The sequence below is a fragment of the Ascaphus truei genome, chromosome 1, assembly GCF_040206685.1.
Source record: "Ascaphus truei isolate aAscTru1 chromosome 1, aAscTru1.hap1, whole genome shotgun sequence".
Classification (NCBI taxonomy): domain Eukaryota; kingdom Metazoa; phylum Chordata; class Amphibia; order Anura; family Ascaphidae; genus Ascaphus; species Ascaphus truei.
The window spans coordinates 156696784-156712334 of record NC_134483.1 but is presented as its reverse complement, the minus strand read 5'-3'; the positions used below and the strand labels follow the sequence as shown (position 1 = coordinate 156712334).

General features: G+C 41.3%; 1 protein-coding gene across 38 annotated transcripts in view; it reads right to left on the bottom strand.

Moving 5' to 3' along the window:
* Positions 1–15551, bottom strand: part of PTPRD (protein tyrosine phosphatase receptor type D) — a 1925499-nt gene that overhangs the window by 532227 nt on the left and 1377721 nt on the right. The gene's annotated exons all lie outside the window — the stretch shown is intronic.

Below are 15551 nucleotides of genomic sequence, written 5' to 3'. Positions count from 1 at the left end.
AAATTTTTTGTTCACCTTGCTATCTTTCTGTCGAACATATTATGTTATCAATCATTGAAGGTTGTTTGCTGTGCATCACTTCAATTTAGCCCATCACTTCAATTCAGTCCTCACTTTTTAAATGTTAAACACAACTGTGTATTTGAATTCACTCCTTCTTATGATCTTACACACATATCCCTATTATTTACCTTCACAGCTTTCTTACAGTTACTGTATGCATTATTTCTATGTGTCTATGCCTAGTGCCTATATTGCTTCATTTGCAAGGTTCTCACCTGCACCCCTTCCTCTCAAGCTCATGCTAACTTCAATTTTCCTTCCTCCACTCTCCAATTCTGCTTTACTACCTCTTTCTATAATATCAGAATACTGCTTTTATCTTAATATTTACACCCCTTATTAGGTTTGCCAAAACCTAAATACTGTACACAATGGTGAAAGTTGTGACCTGCTCGACACACACACACACACACACACGCACGCACGCACACACACACACACACACACACACACACATCTACCTCTCTCACCTCTCTCCGCTCCATGCTGTTTCCTCCTCTCCTTGGTTCCATTCCCAGGCTCCTGACACCTCCTCCTTATTGGTTGCATTACCCAGCAGCTAATAGGACCGAGGAAGATGCCCAGCCCCCTAGAAGCAGCCGTGCTCTCTCCCTGTTCAGGCAAATCATGCTGCCCCCCAAGCTGGTCGGTCATTACATCCAGAGAGTTAATACCGGACACATACATGTCCAGTATTATCTCAATTTTTTTTTACTGGATGAGTGTCCAAATACAGGATAGTCGGTTCAATACTGGACAAATGACAACCCAACCCCTTATTCTCTTTCACATAGCATACAGAGTCTGGTACAAAAGATCTGTCTTTTTTATTTGCAGGCTCCTCAGAACTTAACGGGAGGTGCATAATATTTTGCTTTTTAGATTTTTTAAACCAGATTTATTGCAGCCCTTCTGAATTTCAACCAGTATTGACGACACTATAGCTCAGACATATTGTAGCACATATAGTGCTCCTAAATTTGAACCCGTTAGGCACCCCATACATGTCACACTGTCCCATGTCTCTGGACTTTGTCCCACGTCCCGGCTTTTTAAAAAAAATGTCCTATTTTGGGGGGGGGGGGGGGCACTTGTTGGCCGCACATGTGTGATTGGCGCATGCCGGCTGCTCGTGCGCATACGTGGCCAACAAGTGCCCATCTCACATGCGCACGAGTGGCTGGCGAGCACCCATCGCTCATGCGCATTCACACATTCACATCTGGCAAGCACCCATTGCGCATGCACGTCGGGCAAGTTGCCAACCACTCATGCGCGATGGGCACTTTCCTTTCGCGCATGCGCAGTTGGCATTTTCCATTCGCGCATGCATGCTTGGCGCTCGCCATTTGTGCATGCACTAAATTTGTCCCGGTTTATCCAGGGAAAAATATGGTCACCCTAAGTATAGGACCTGTTGATACGGTCTACCTTGATGTGGTTGTCGGCTTGAAATGTTTTGGCTGAAGGATTGAACTTATACGACCCATACTTATGAGACGAAAAATCTGAAAATAAACATATAGTAATGAACTAAATAATTTATCGTATTGGATGTGCATTTGGGCTTCTTTGTCCTTGGAACTTAAACTCTCTTCAGTAGCTATTCTACCAATTTGGCTACTAGAATTTTAAATGAGTCAATATTCTCAAAACATTCATACCTTCTATCCCCACTGTCACTTAATTATCTAATTTGAGATTTATTTCCCCTTTCATATTCTTAGTATATATCAAGCTCACAAACTTATTTATTGATCCCCTTTAGTGTCATTAGGCCTTATACATATTCTTCACTCCTCTTTTAGTTCTGGAGACAATTGCAATGCATTGTTCATTACGCCTAAATTAATTGCAGGTCCAGTCCATACTGAAGGAGGAGTCAATTCAAACATTACCACTACTCAATGTCAGACTGGGGTATAAAAGTTGTATCAAATATTGCAGGGGCCGACTTTAGTGCCATAATAGACATTGGTCTTGCTCTTATGTATACACAAGCTAGATGATCATTCAATCATGAATACATATACAGTACACACAAACATACATGCATGAACTCATAGATACATACATTTATTTATTTATAAAATGTTTTACCAGGAAGTAATACATTGAGAGTACATACACAGATCACATATTTGACCTGTGTACATCTGTGTTGCCCCAAAGGCGGATAGCCTGATGGGGCTCCCCAAGAGCAGCTCCCCTCTACACAGGACCACCCTGCTAAGGGTTAACATTTGCTTGTACTTTGTGGAACATCAACCGCACCCACTGGAATGTTAATGAACCAAGAAGACAAAGGTCTTTGCATTCACAGCTGCATTGAATCTCAACCACTTCAGTGTTCATCTGCGTTGCCTCAAAGGCAGACAGCTTTTGGTGTAGCCGAAGGGCAGCCAAAGGGTGTGAGCCATTTGCTGTTGTTCGCTAATGTTTGGTGATGTTAAAGCTTCTCTATTTCAATCTGAAACTCACAAGCCCTTTATCCCTTGTGTCCAATTTTCAAACTCCATCTGTCTTTGAAATGTCTGTGAATTGACTGTATAACCCTGTTCTTTAATGTAACCATGTATTTTTATAACTCTGTGCCCAGGACATACTTGAAAACGAGAGGTAACTCTCAATGTATTACTTCCTGGTAAAACATTTTTATAAATAAAAATACAGGACAAAGGTTTAATACACCGCTCGCAAGCGGTCCCACTTTTCACCTCTGCAAAGGTCCCTGAAATGCACAATATCTCAGCTAAATCCATTCCCATATACCAACTGTCACAAACAGCACACAAGTGGGCACGTGACTTAGATATGCAATCAGGGTTCATACACACTTCTACTCTAGCCAATTCACCTTTCGCCTGCACATACGTCCATCCATACTTATACATGTAGATACTATTAGAAACAGAGGTAACCAACTGAGATAGACACATGCATGCATTGATGGACACAGATCAAATGGACACTACTGAAATAAAATTTGCAGATACTGCCACTGTTTCATCCAGTCTCTGAGGCTAACCATGATTTTGCGAATGTGCTGATTATCCTGGCAGACTTGGCCAGGTTGGACTTTGAGGACCCACCTAAAACTGTGGCCCACTGGGCTACCTATAGATACTTAAAAGGCCAGTCCAAGCCTTTCACTACTCCCAGCATTTATTTGTCTCTCATTCCTTGTTATCACTTGTGTACAGTATGACCATTGCTGCCTTATCTCCATGTAAAGACATCACAATGTTCTGTCTTTTTTGGTATATTATGTGCTTCCTGTTTGTGTTCAGCAAAACATATCATGGACAGTGGCAGGCTACAGTCATGGCATATGGCCTTGATGCATCCTGAGTGGGCTTGAACCTGAAACAATAATACAAATTTCAACAACAATTACAAATACAATGTTACATGTAATAATGCTACAGTGATCCATACCACCCATACCATTGGTCACAAAGTCAGATAAAATATCAAGATTCAGATGAGTGATTTTGGCTGAAAGTTAAATTAAAGATGTTTGCAGCTCGTATATACTGGCCTGTATATACATAAATAAAGTCACATGTATAAGAAAAAATGTCCAACAATATTGAAGCATCCATCAACCAATTTTTCTAAACCCAGGGCCATATTTACTAAACAATGCTATGCCACAAGATACCTTCAATACACCTACAGGGCCGAAAGGCTTTTTACAGCCCAATTAGTCTTTTTGGCATAGCATTGCTAAATGTGGCCTTGATTGAGCCGCACTAATTTCTGCTTTAAGGACTTTTAAAAAAATGCATTGGTAGAATTGAATATATTTATAGATAAAATTAACAGGTTTTGGTTAAAAGTATTATAATGCACAACCCAAATGAAAAACACAATAATCACAAAAAGAGAGACAACTGGTGCCCAAGTACAGCTGCTGTAATCACCACCACAGCAATTGACATGTAGAGGATATAGTAAGATGATTTGATGCCCTGAAGTTCCCAAGAGGGCCGAAACATTGGCGATGCCTTTTGATGCATCTGCAACCTGCAATAAATCAGGGCATTTGCATTGTAACCTGGTGTGTCTGGCTTCTCACTATAGCCATTTCTCAATGGCAGCCATATTTCCCCAACTCAGAGTTGCCAAGAAATAAAAACTCCATTAGTGAATACTATGTTTAGGGAGAAATGCTCATTATTAATAATAGCATGTTTTTGTATAGCGCTGCTAGTTACACGTAGCACTTTACAGAGACATTTTGCAGGCACAGGTCCCTGCCCAGTGGAGCTTACAATCTATGTTTTTGGTGCCTGAGGCACAGGGAGATAAAGTGACTTGCCCAAGGTCACATAGGAGCTGACACCAGGAATTGAACCAGGCTCCCCTGCTTCAAACTCTCAGTGCCCGTCAGTGTCTTTTACTCACTGAGCCACTCCCTCTCATTATTACTTTAAGACCTCCACTGACAGAAAGGATTGCAATGTAGTGCAGACTTCTCCAATGCTTACGACGTGGAAGAAGATAGTGAAACTAATTTGAATGTGATGTATAACTTTTATTGAGTGCAATGTTTATTGGCTCATTACATTAGCTCTATGTGCATTGGTCTTTATAATAATAATAATAATAATAATAATAATAGGATTTTTCGGTTAGTCAAATAAATTCTTGACTAGCTGCATAATGTCTCAGGTGAACGAACACCTTTATATAGCTAAAAAGTGGAAATTACCTAGAGTATAAGAAGCCAAAGTCACTTTAAAGTGGCGTTTCATTTATTATGAAATCATAGAAAAGAAAAAAAATTGTGAACGTGTAGTAAGAAAATCTTCTTGTGGTTTTTGGATACCTGCTTCCCAAGCAGAAAAAACTGTAGATGGTTTGCATCATGTTTCAGAAGAATAGAGAAAAATAAAATACTGCTTTTCACCCTTTAATGCCAAAAGCAACGTCATGAATAACTTGGCAATGGAGTTAATTAAAGGACTTTATTGCAGTTGGAGGTAGGATTGTCATTTTTTCTCCCCCATTCCTCTCATTTTCTTCCCCCCCCTCCCTCTTATTTTCTCCCCCCCCCCATCCCTCTTATTTTCTCCCCCCCCATCCCTCTTATTTTCTCCCCCCCCATCCCTCTTATTTTCTCCCCCCCATCCCTCTTATGTTCTCCCCCCCATCCCTCTTATTTTCTCCCCCCCATCCCTCTTATTTTCTCCCCCCCTCCATCCTTCTCATTTCCTCTCTCTCCCAGATCCCTATCACTTTCTCTTGCCCCCTCATCCATTTCACTTTCCCCACATCCCTCCCATTTTCTTTCCCCCATTCCTCTTATTTTCTCTACTCCACATCCCTCTCATTTTCTCTACCCCAATCCCTCTCATTTTCTCTCCCCCATCCCTCTTATTTTTCTCCCCCCAATATCTCTAATTTTCTATCCCCCCATCCCGCTCATTTTCTTTTCCCCATCCCTCTAATTTTCTCCCTCCCCATCACTCTCATTTTCTCTCCCCCATCATTCCTCTCATTTTCTCTTCCTCCCACATCCCTCTCATTTTCTCTCTCCCCCAGATCCCTATCACTTTCTCTTGCCCCCTAATCCCTCTCACTTTTCCCCCCATCCCTCTCGTTTTCTACCCCCCCCATCACTCTCATTTTCTCTCCCCCAACATTCCTCTCATTTTCTCTTCCTCCCACATCCCTCTCATTTTCTTTCTCCCCCAGATCCCTATTACTTTCTCTTGCCCCCTAATCCCTCTCACTTTTCCCCCCATCCCTCTCGTTTTCTACCCCCCATCCCTATCATTTTCTTTCCCACTCCCCTCCACAGAACACCCACAACCACAGAACCACAGAAAAATGCACACAGACAGAGGCACACACTCATAGAGACTCACAGACAGACACACCCCTCACCTCTCTTTGCTCCACACTATTTTCTCCACCTTGGCCACACCCTCAAGCTCTTGTCACCTCCTCCTGATTGGCTGCATCACGCAGCAGCAAATCAGGATGGAAGAAAATGCCCAGCCCCCTAGCAAGAGCCCTGCTGGAGAAACCCATGCCCCGAAGTCGGTCAGGCCACTACGTCAGAGAGGTAATACCGGTATACACATACATGTCCGGTATTACCTCTCATTTTTTACTGAACAGCTTGGCCAAATACAGGACAATCCAGTTAAATACTGGACACCTGGCAACCCAAGTTGGAGGTGCTTGTTTATTTTTTTTAAATCCAGTTGAGTAAGCAAAGTGAACGACTTGTGAATCTATTTTTAACAAAAATATGTTTTCATGATGTTTTAAGAGCAAACATAAGGAAACATTTAGACACCGTCCTGCCCCCATTCACAACTATGAAGTAAAGCCAAGAAGCACATGAATGCTATTCTCCTGTTTCCTGATCATTTTCCCTGATCCATCTATTTGATTCAGCTTTCCCTTTCAGGCTGTGTTCCATGAGCAGGGCTCTGGAATGTTCCCATTAATACAACACCCGCTTTTCTCCACACCTCTAAGTGCCTCCCTTTTGAGTCACAACCGTGAGACTAAGTTTGGCTTTCTACACAATATATCCGTTTTTTTTTTTCTGGCCTTAAGAACAGCATGACTCTTTCCTCTCCCCCTCTTGCCAACATTACAGAACTAATCAGAAAGAAATAGGTTTCCTCCCCCTTAAGACAGTCCCACACAGTGAATTCCTTGTCTCAGATTTCAGATTTGAGCAGTAGTAAAAAGAGCAAAAGGAGGCCCCGCATAACAGCTACAAAACGTGATGTTATTAAATCATTTCATGTTAACTGCTTCCTCTTATTCCATCAGATTGTCACCATTGAAATATACTGTATTATAAAAACTAAAATTATTCTCACAACGTCTCCTTATTCTCACAACGTCTCCTTATACAGTATATATATATATATATATACTGAGTTAAGTTATGGTGAGTAAAAAAAGTGACAAAAACCCTCCACAGGAAAGCAAATATGCAAATATAGCTGTATGCTCATCTGCATGTACCTGCCTAAGACATGCAGATGAGCATACAGCTATATTTGCATATATATATATATATATATATATATATATTTTTTTTTGCTTGTGGTTTGTAAAAAGTTGTAACGTCTTTACCATTTTTAACATTCATTTCAGTATTTTAAACCAGGTTTCCTAGTAACCCTTGGGTTTGCCGGGCATCCCTGATTTCCCAGCAATTTTCTATTCATTTGAAAATTGTTTTAAATACAGAAGAATTTACCATGCATCTGATCACAGAGTTGCTTTTAGAGAGGGCTGGGGGTTCCTCAGAACTTCACGTAGGGTTCCTTAACCAAAAAAAGGTTGGAAACCCCTGTACTAGTCCATGTAACGTAACATTGAACCATTTAGCAGCCAGAGGGTCTAGCAGCGCACAGCAAAGAAAGGGTTAACACCGTCACTACAAGCAGGGGTGCAATCAGACGTTCTGATTGGGGGGTGCAGTTTTTATCAGCCCTCGCCTTCGATGTCGCGACCTCCCGTGACGCCGCATCCCATCGATGAGGAGGGCTGCTATCCTAGAGAGGCCCCGCTCCCTCCCTCGGCAATCAGTTTCATTGCTGTGTGGAAGAGCGCGGGGCCTCTGTAAGCGTGATACCAATTGTTGCGGGGTGCAAATGCATCATTGCACACCCCCCCCCCCTGGTTGCGCTACTGATACAAGAGGGATTGTGCTTTTCAATGTGTTGCAAGAGTCCCCAGTAATGTGAGAGTTAATAACTGTTCAAAGTTGAGAGTAATACTGTTGCAGTTATACCAAAGTTGCTGTTGGGGAGAAGGGACAAGTTGCGAAGCTTAAAAAATCACGACAGACATAGTTCAGCGTATACTTCATTATTTCTATCTTTATTTTGGTTCGTGTCTGCCGTCAATTTGTATGTGTCCATGGGGTAGATCCACAGAAGTCCATTAAATGAGGGGTTAGAACGTGACATTACCTAATTAGGTAACAGCCGTTATTTTTCTTTTATTTAACGGGTATCCTCAAAGCTAATGAAATGCAAAAATAATGTCCGTTCGGCAAAGTATTAACTGTGATTTTCATGTCTCAGAGATGTGTTTTCCAATACGCTGCACATGCGCATGGGTCAAATGTTAAGGCATGTTAATAACACAGCGCTATACACATATATTATCTTTAACTGTTCATGCAATGTCTTTAATATAATGTATAACCCTGCTAACTTAATGTAACCATGTATTATCATAACTCTGTGCCCAGGACATACTTGAAAACGAGACGTAATTCTCATTACTTCCTGGTAAAACATTATTTATAAATAAATAAGATAAATAAACAGAGATTTTCATGTGCATTACCAAAAGCTAATGCAAATCTTGTTCTAATATCGAGAAATGTAACAATTTTAGGTTTATAATGTAATAATGCCTGTACCATACATCCCTGAACAATATAAATTATTTCATTTTTATTAATGTACAATTAAAATAATTAAAGGAAGGACATCGTTCATTTATTTTAATTGTACATTACAATACATTAAATATGAATTAATATTGTTCAGGTATGTATGGATACACATTATTGTACACCCATACTTTATACAGTCATTATTTAAGTAATAATCCCTGAAGAACAGGGCAATACTGGCCAATAATGGAAGAGTTGAAGGCCCGTGGCGAAGCCAAGGAACGTTAACCCAGCCAGGGCAATAATGGCCAGTAATGCCCTGTTCTGAGGGGATTATTACTATTATAGGCTAAATGTAGGCTTTTTTCATAAATAATAGACACTTTTGTATAGTTATATAGATTTTTTTATTAAAATATAATGGTAACTACATTAAACCACCTCTATATATAGTACACTTACACTTCACCTATCTATATCCACACTTCCCCCTCCACACACACACACACACACACACACACACACACACACACACACACACACACACACACACACACACACACACACACACACACACACACACACACACACACACACACACTGCAGCTCTATACACACACACACACACTCCAGCTCTACACACGCACACACAGCAGCTCTACACACACACACAAACTGCTGCTGCACACAAATTCTGCTGCAAATGCTACACACACATACAACACAACAGCACACCACACACACACAAACACTGCTGCTGCTACACCCATAAACACTGCTGCTGACACACACACAAACACACTGCAGCACAAACAAACTGCAGACAGCCACTTACTTACTTTGCAGCTATACACACACACACTCTCTCCCTCCCCAAGTCAACTGAATCTGTCAGCTCTGTTCATGGAGGGAGTGGGAGGAGTCACTGCCTGGCTGCTGCTTCCTGACCAATCCCCTGCCCTGTTTCAGAGCTGTTCCTGCCTCCTGACCAATCCTCTGCCCTGTCTCAGAGCTTTTCTGACAAAAAGAAAAGCTGATTGGCTGGAAATAAACACATTACTGAATGAATAATGCCCGGAATTTTAACCAATCAGAGAGCAGGGATTTCAATAATGCCCGGAATTTTACTGCTTTAGCCTATAATACATTATATACAGTACCATACTAGTTCACACAAACATATCACCTTTATCTTTGTATGACATATATAACTTTTTGCAATGAAAGGGTTAAGTCCAATACTCATGACATTGCTTTTAGGCTATTGCCAGAAATAACTCAATGACAATCAGGGTCTGGATGTGAGTAACAGCAGCATTTGGAAGGTACTAAACATTGTAGCCTTATTATCATGTGCTAACATGAACGTAGGTCTGAGGATCTCCATTCTTAAGTAAACTGCTCATTACCATATGATTTGTTATTTGTAAGGAAAATGGCACAACATCGTTGTGCTAAGCACCCTTGCGGATATGTTTTGCCGATATGGGTACGTTAAATTGACATTGACGGAGCGTTAAAAAATGTGTGACCTCGTGAGGATCTATGTTTCTGTAACAGGAAAGCACTACAATATTTCAGATAAGATTCATTATTTTTTTTACTTGTATTCACCAACCTTCAGTTTTCCGCAACATAGTTTATTGTAAAAGAAAGGTGGAGGGCCCAACTCAGCAGAGCTTGCATGCAAAACAATGTGCTTAGTGTGTATTCTGTACTATAGAAAACAGAAAGTTATATTTGAAGAATAGATTGGACCCAGTAACCATCCATGAAAATTAAAAGAGACTGTTAGCAGTAAGACTAAACCTTTAACCATGTTGTTGCTAGATTGTCCATGGCATCACAAGGAGACAAATATTTTGGCATCAGGATCACCTGATCACTGGCATACAGTAGCAACAGAAGTAAAGCAAACACGGTCTAGGTGAAGGGTGCACAGAGAGATCATACCACCTCCCAGCAGATAAGATATAGTCACCAGCACTAGCACTACACATTTACTATTCCCTAGCATACTGTTGCAATGAGTTGGCTCTACTTCTCAACGTCAGTAATGAAAGATGAAGTCCTCCTCTTCCAAGGTCAAAGTTCTCAGCCACAATCATCCCTAGACACATACAAAAATGATATGACACTTAGTGAATATCATAAAAGTCATCAGTGTCTCTGCCCTTGTGACATCCTGTAATGCACTCAAAAGGTTAACATCTTGTTCTAGCCTGGGTACACTGCAATAGAAGGGTCACTTCCATATAACCTGCTTGGAGCCTCATCTGGAGGTAACCCTACTAATGCAATCTTATTTCACATTAACACCACCATTGTCTTATAACAGATAATACTGTATAACAGCCTCTACTAAATGTGTTCTGAGCGAAGGAGTTAAATTAGCTGAAAATGATTGCCATGAGAAGCTTTTTTTCACATTTTTACTACATCCTACAATTTGTTTCAATATTATTGACAATTCTTTCAAATCATGATTGATAGTGTGGAACATACAGAGGTAACAAAATCACAAGCACTAGTTAATCAAGGGTGTTAGCAAAGCGTATCTTTGAGTTTATGCACAAAGCTGTTTGCCAGAATCCATTACCCAGGTACCCAGAATTTATTGAAATTGCAAGAAAGGCATTGTCTATGCTTAAACAGCATTAAAATGCTGGTGAAAATCTGTAAAGCAGTCAATTGTACTAAAGTGGACACAGAAAACTGTGTTGATACAGAGACCAAAGATTATACTCTATATTGTTTTCTTTTTCCTTAATCCAATTTTGTTCCTTCCTTCCTCCTAATGAAGAGATTTGATTACAAAAACGAAGATGTGCACTGTTGAAAAATCAAGCAAATTTGTGTATCTTGCAACAATAATGGGATACAAAGTAGTAGAGTAAGGCATTTTTTTGTTTTTACCAGAGGTATGCATAGTGAATTCCAACAGACCAAACAGGAAGCATCAGCATTATGCTCAAAAGATACTTTGAGATAATCCAATGCAGCATTATTTGCCTTCTGGCTGTTCTTTTGAAGAAAATGACATGCAGCAAACTGTGACAAATGGCAATACCCAATAAAATCCCCAGTAGACTTCATATATTCACTTGATGGCTCTAGACAAAAGCACAGAAGCCACCATGGTTCATGCGAAATTTCACTTTTGGCATGTTTCCTGTGGGTGTTGGAAAAATAGACTGTTTCAAAAACAACTCCACCTATTATCTATGTGGAAAAAAAAATCAAATGTTTTTTTTCCAACCTTTGAAGGCATTCTGGCAATTTGGAATCATCCCAAAACAGTACTAGTGGGTTAAAAGAAGTTATAGAAAGAACAGGAGGATAAACTCCATTTACTATACCTTTCACATTTCTTTAGTGTGACTTATCATAGCAGTATATTGTAATTATTTCTAATTAATATATGACAAGCTGTCATCTGAAATTTTGTAAGTCATTTGTCTAGCAGCTTCAATAATGCATGCTGTGGATTAAATAAGGATTACAAAGTGATTAGGAGACACTTTTTGTGTTTCTTATTTTATGTTACAAAGCTGTTCTTTTCAATAATCTCCAGTAAACTCTCTGTAGGTGACACACACACACACACACACATACACACACACACACACACACACACACACACACCCAAAACTCTTTGTTGTGTGGGTTGTACCTTTATAAATCAGTACAGTTGAGTTTATACACATTTTTGATTGAGTGTATAAATTACAAAAATGCTATTACAATGTAATCTTAGTTCCTCTGTGCTTTCTAAGGCCTCTTTAACATGCTCATTACTTGACACATAATATATTGCCATTTGTTCCCTTTATCATCATCTTTATGTGTTATAGAGAAGGCTGTCATTAGTAACGTGTTGAGTTATGTTGTCATTCTTAGGTTTCTTTTCTAATAGGTGTCAGTGGGAGTGTGCTGCTGATTATTTTATTACTGCCAAAGTTGTCTTGACACCCTTGGGTTCCACTGGGAATGAAGTTGAGTTTGGGATGAGGAAAGGGTTACAGATAATACATTAAGGGCAGGAAGAGGGGGGTGTTTGGTGTGGTATTTAAGGATGGGCAGGCTTGTACTTACTCTCATCCTAAGGCTGCGTCCATGGTACCTCAGACCGCGTGGACGCGTCCGTACGCTGAGTGAACAGACTGCATTAAGGCAGTTATCGCGTACATGCGGCGTTCGTGCTCTGGCGCATGCGCACGGAAGCAGGAGGGGGCACGCGATACACGAGAAATCAGTTAAGCGTGTTTGGTTTGCCCAATGAGGGTGAACCAGCTCCGTGACATCCCCAGGAACGCCCCCAGGAATGCCCCTCACGGCCCGAGTACTATGGCCAGGGATAGCACCCGCTTTCCCTCAGTCTCCGCCCGTCTCAGCACGGGCTGCGGCATCATGTCCGCAGCCTAAGGTGGCGTGCTTGAGACAGAATTTGCCCCCTCCTCCCTATTTTGAGGTTGGGAGGGTGTAACAGGGGACTTATCCCTGTTCAGTAATGTGCCTTTAATCTAGCAGTGTGGTAGTTAATTACTAAACACCACCCGCCTGATTAGATTGCTTACAAAAACCTGTCTGTTCAGACAGGAAGTAACTCCTCCCTAGCTCTGACTGAGAGCTGACCTTTGGAGAGACAGAGCAGAGGTTCTTGAGTCCCAGGAGAGACTGACCAAAAGAAACCCAGATCTGTGGAGCTGACGGGTCTTGAGCTCTGCACAACAGAGCTGAATTCAAGACACAGGGAAAACTACTACACCTGAAGCTGAACCAGGAAGTGAGATTTTCCCTCCAAGAAACAGATAAGACTTTTATTCTTAAGAGACTGCTTATATCTGCTTATTTCATGTTATATGTTTTGGGGCTGCGAGAACTGCTTGACTAAGGGAGATGTGAATTATTGCATAGTGTTTCACTAGAAATACCCCCAAGTGAATGGAAGCTTTGTTCCCCCCCCTGTGTTTGGATAATTTTCCTGATGAAAAGGAACAGGCACAATAAAGCCTATTATAATTTCACATTATAAAGCCTCCTAATTGTGTACCTCTGTGAACGTCCGTCTACATATGGTGTCCGAGGTGGGACAAGAGGTGTCTTTGTAGTTAAAAACGACCGGAGATTTTTATGTGAATTTTTTTTAATGCTTTTTGCCTACAAGCAACTTAGAAAAAAAACAAAACAAAAAAAAAACCTCTCATGCAGCAGAGGCAGAGTTAAAGGGACACACCACTGAAACCACACTGCACTGAAACTTACAAAAACCACGGATGGACTCTTTTCCCCAATCCCAAGAGAATGCTGAAGCAGGTAAACCTTTAATTGCCTATCACAAAGTATAATACGGTCATTGAAATAGGGGTTTTGCATTCCAGCCATAGTCAGGGTTCAAGAAGTGAGTCAGCCCTTGAAAAGGGAAAGGTTTTTGTTGTTTTCAAAAGTTTTGCTGAAGCAGTGAATACAGATGGTGACCCATGAGGGGTACTGATTTTGCAAATAAAGGTTGCCACACCGCATAGGGCTACCAGCTGTGAATGGAGTATATGCAGAAAAGTGTGAAAATTGATACAAAGACTGTACTGAAGCAGGGGAATTTTTAGCAAACAAATGCTGAGTGTAAAATTGCCCTATAAAGGAAAAAGGTTTTTCAAAGCCAATTGCTGAGTGTTGAGTCACCCTGCCGGGAATGAAAGAAATAGTCCACTGCAAAGAATGTTTTTTTTCTGCAAGTAAAAAAGTCTGCCTATATATATCTTCGGAGCAAAAACAGACACCCAAAGTGTGAAGTGTGAAGGCCATAATACCCAAAGATGAGATTGAAAATTACTGAACTCAGGCAGAAAACCAAATTCTGTTGCTGAAGCGGGGAGATTGCACCCTGCAAGAAAATGGTGTAAAGCAAATAGACTTTTTTTTACCTTGCAACTGCACAACTTGTATACCTGATAAAAGAAAATGCATGCACATTACTGCTGATATTAAAAAAAAAATTATCCAAGAAAGAAAAGTCTACAGAGATGCCTGTGAGAGCTACAACCTCTACAAGCAAAATATGCCCATCTGTAGGACTACCACAATTGGGGGTTCTAGCAAATACATTGGCAACAGCTGCAATAGCGCCTCCTGAGGTCAGGAAGAAAATTACACCTGATAGCCTAAAAATGGAGGACAAGATGCAGCGTTCCTGTAATGAACCCTACCCCACAGAAGAGTGGCCCTTCCAGTCCAATAAAGAGGAAGACATCTCTTACGGGGAACCCGAACTGAGTCACATCCACAAAACACCCCAAGAATGGTGGGGGTGCCTGAACTCGGCACGAACAGAAAAGACCGCTCCCTTTGATGACGAATATGATCAGCAGGAGACAGAGCGGGAGCAGTGGATCACCGAATATTTCTGTCAGCTAAAGCAGCTGCAAGAAAAGCCTGGCGTATATAATGAAGCTGCTAAAACTTCAAATGAAGATGGAGACCCCAGTATCCCTGAAGGGACGGTGTCATCCAAATCAAAAAGGAAGAAAAAGAAAAGCAGTTCTTCACTTACCGTGGAAGGAACAGACACGTCCGCAGATCCTGTGGAGGAAAAGGGGGACCGAGTTGCCCTGCAGCCTAGAGAAAATTGAGAATTCGTCCCACGGTTAACCGAATATCCAGAGGGCCCAAGGCAGAAGTCGTGTACCCCAAAGAAGTGTCTGTCCGGTGCTAACAGTGAGGAACCCTCAACTAGTCATCCCAGGGAAGCAGAGCCGGAACCAGTGAGTGACGATCCCTTGACCAGCCCTGAAGACGCCCATAAAATTGCCCGGCATGACTGTGATCTGCTCTGTGAAGAATTGGGAAGAAAGAGAAAAAATAATGCTGAGCTACAGAAGACTGTGCTCGCCATTTACTCTGCGGCCAAGACCGAATTGGCGGATCTCAAGAATGAGCTAGATACTGCAAAGGCTACTATTTCCGCCATGGATGAAAAGCAGAGCCAATCTGATAAAATGGTGGCTACGCTAAAGCGGAAGTATGAGGAGGCACTGAAGCAGATGACAGTCTTCCAGCAAGAGGTTCACACTCTTCGTATAGAGCTTGATGCCTCACATCA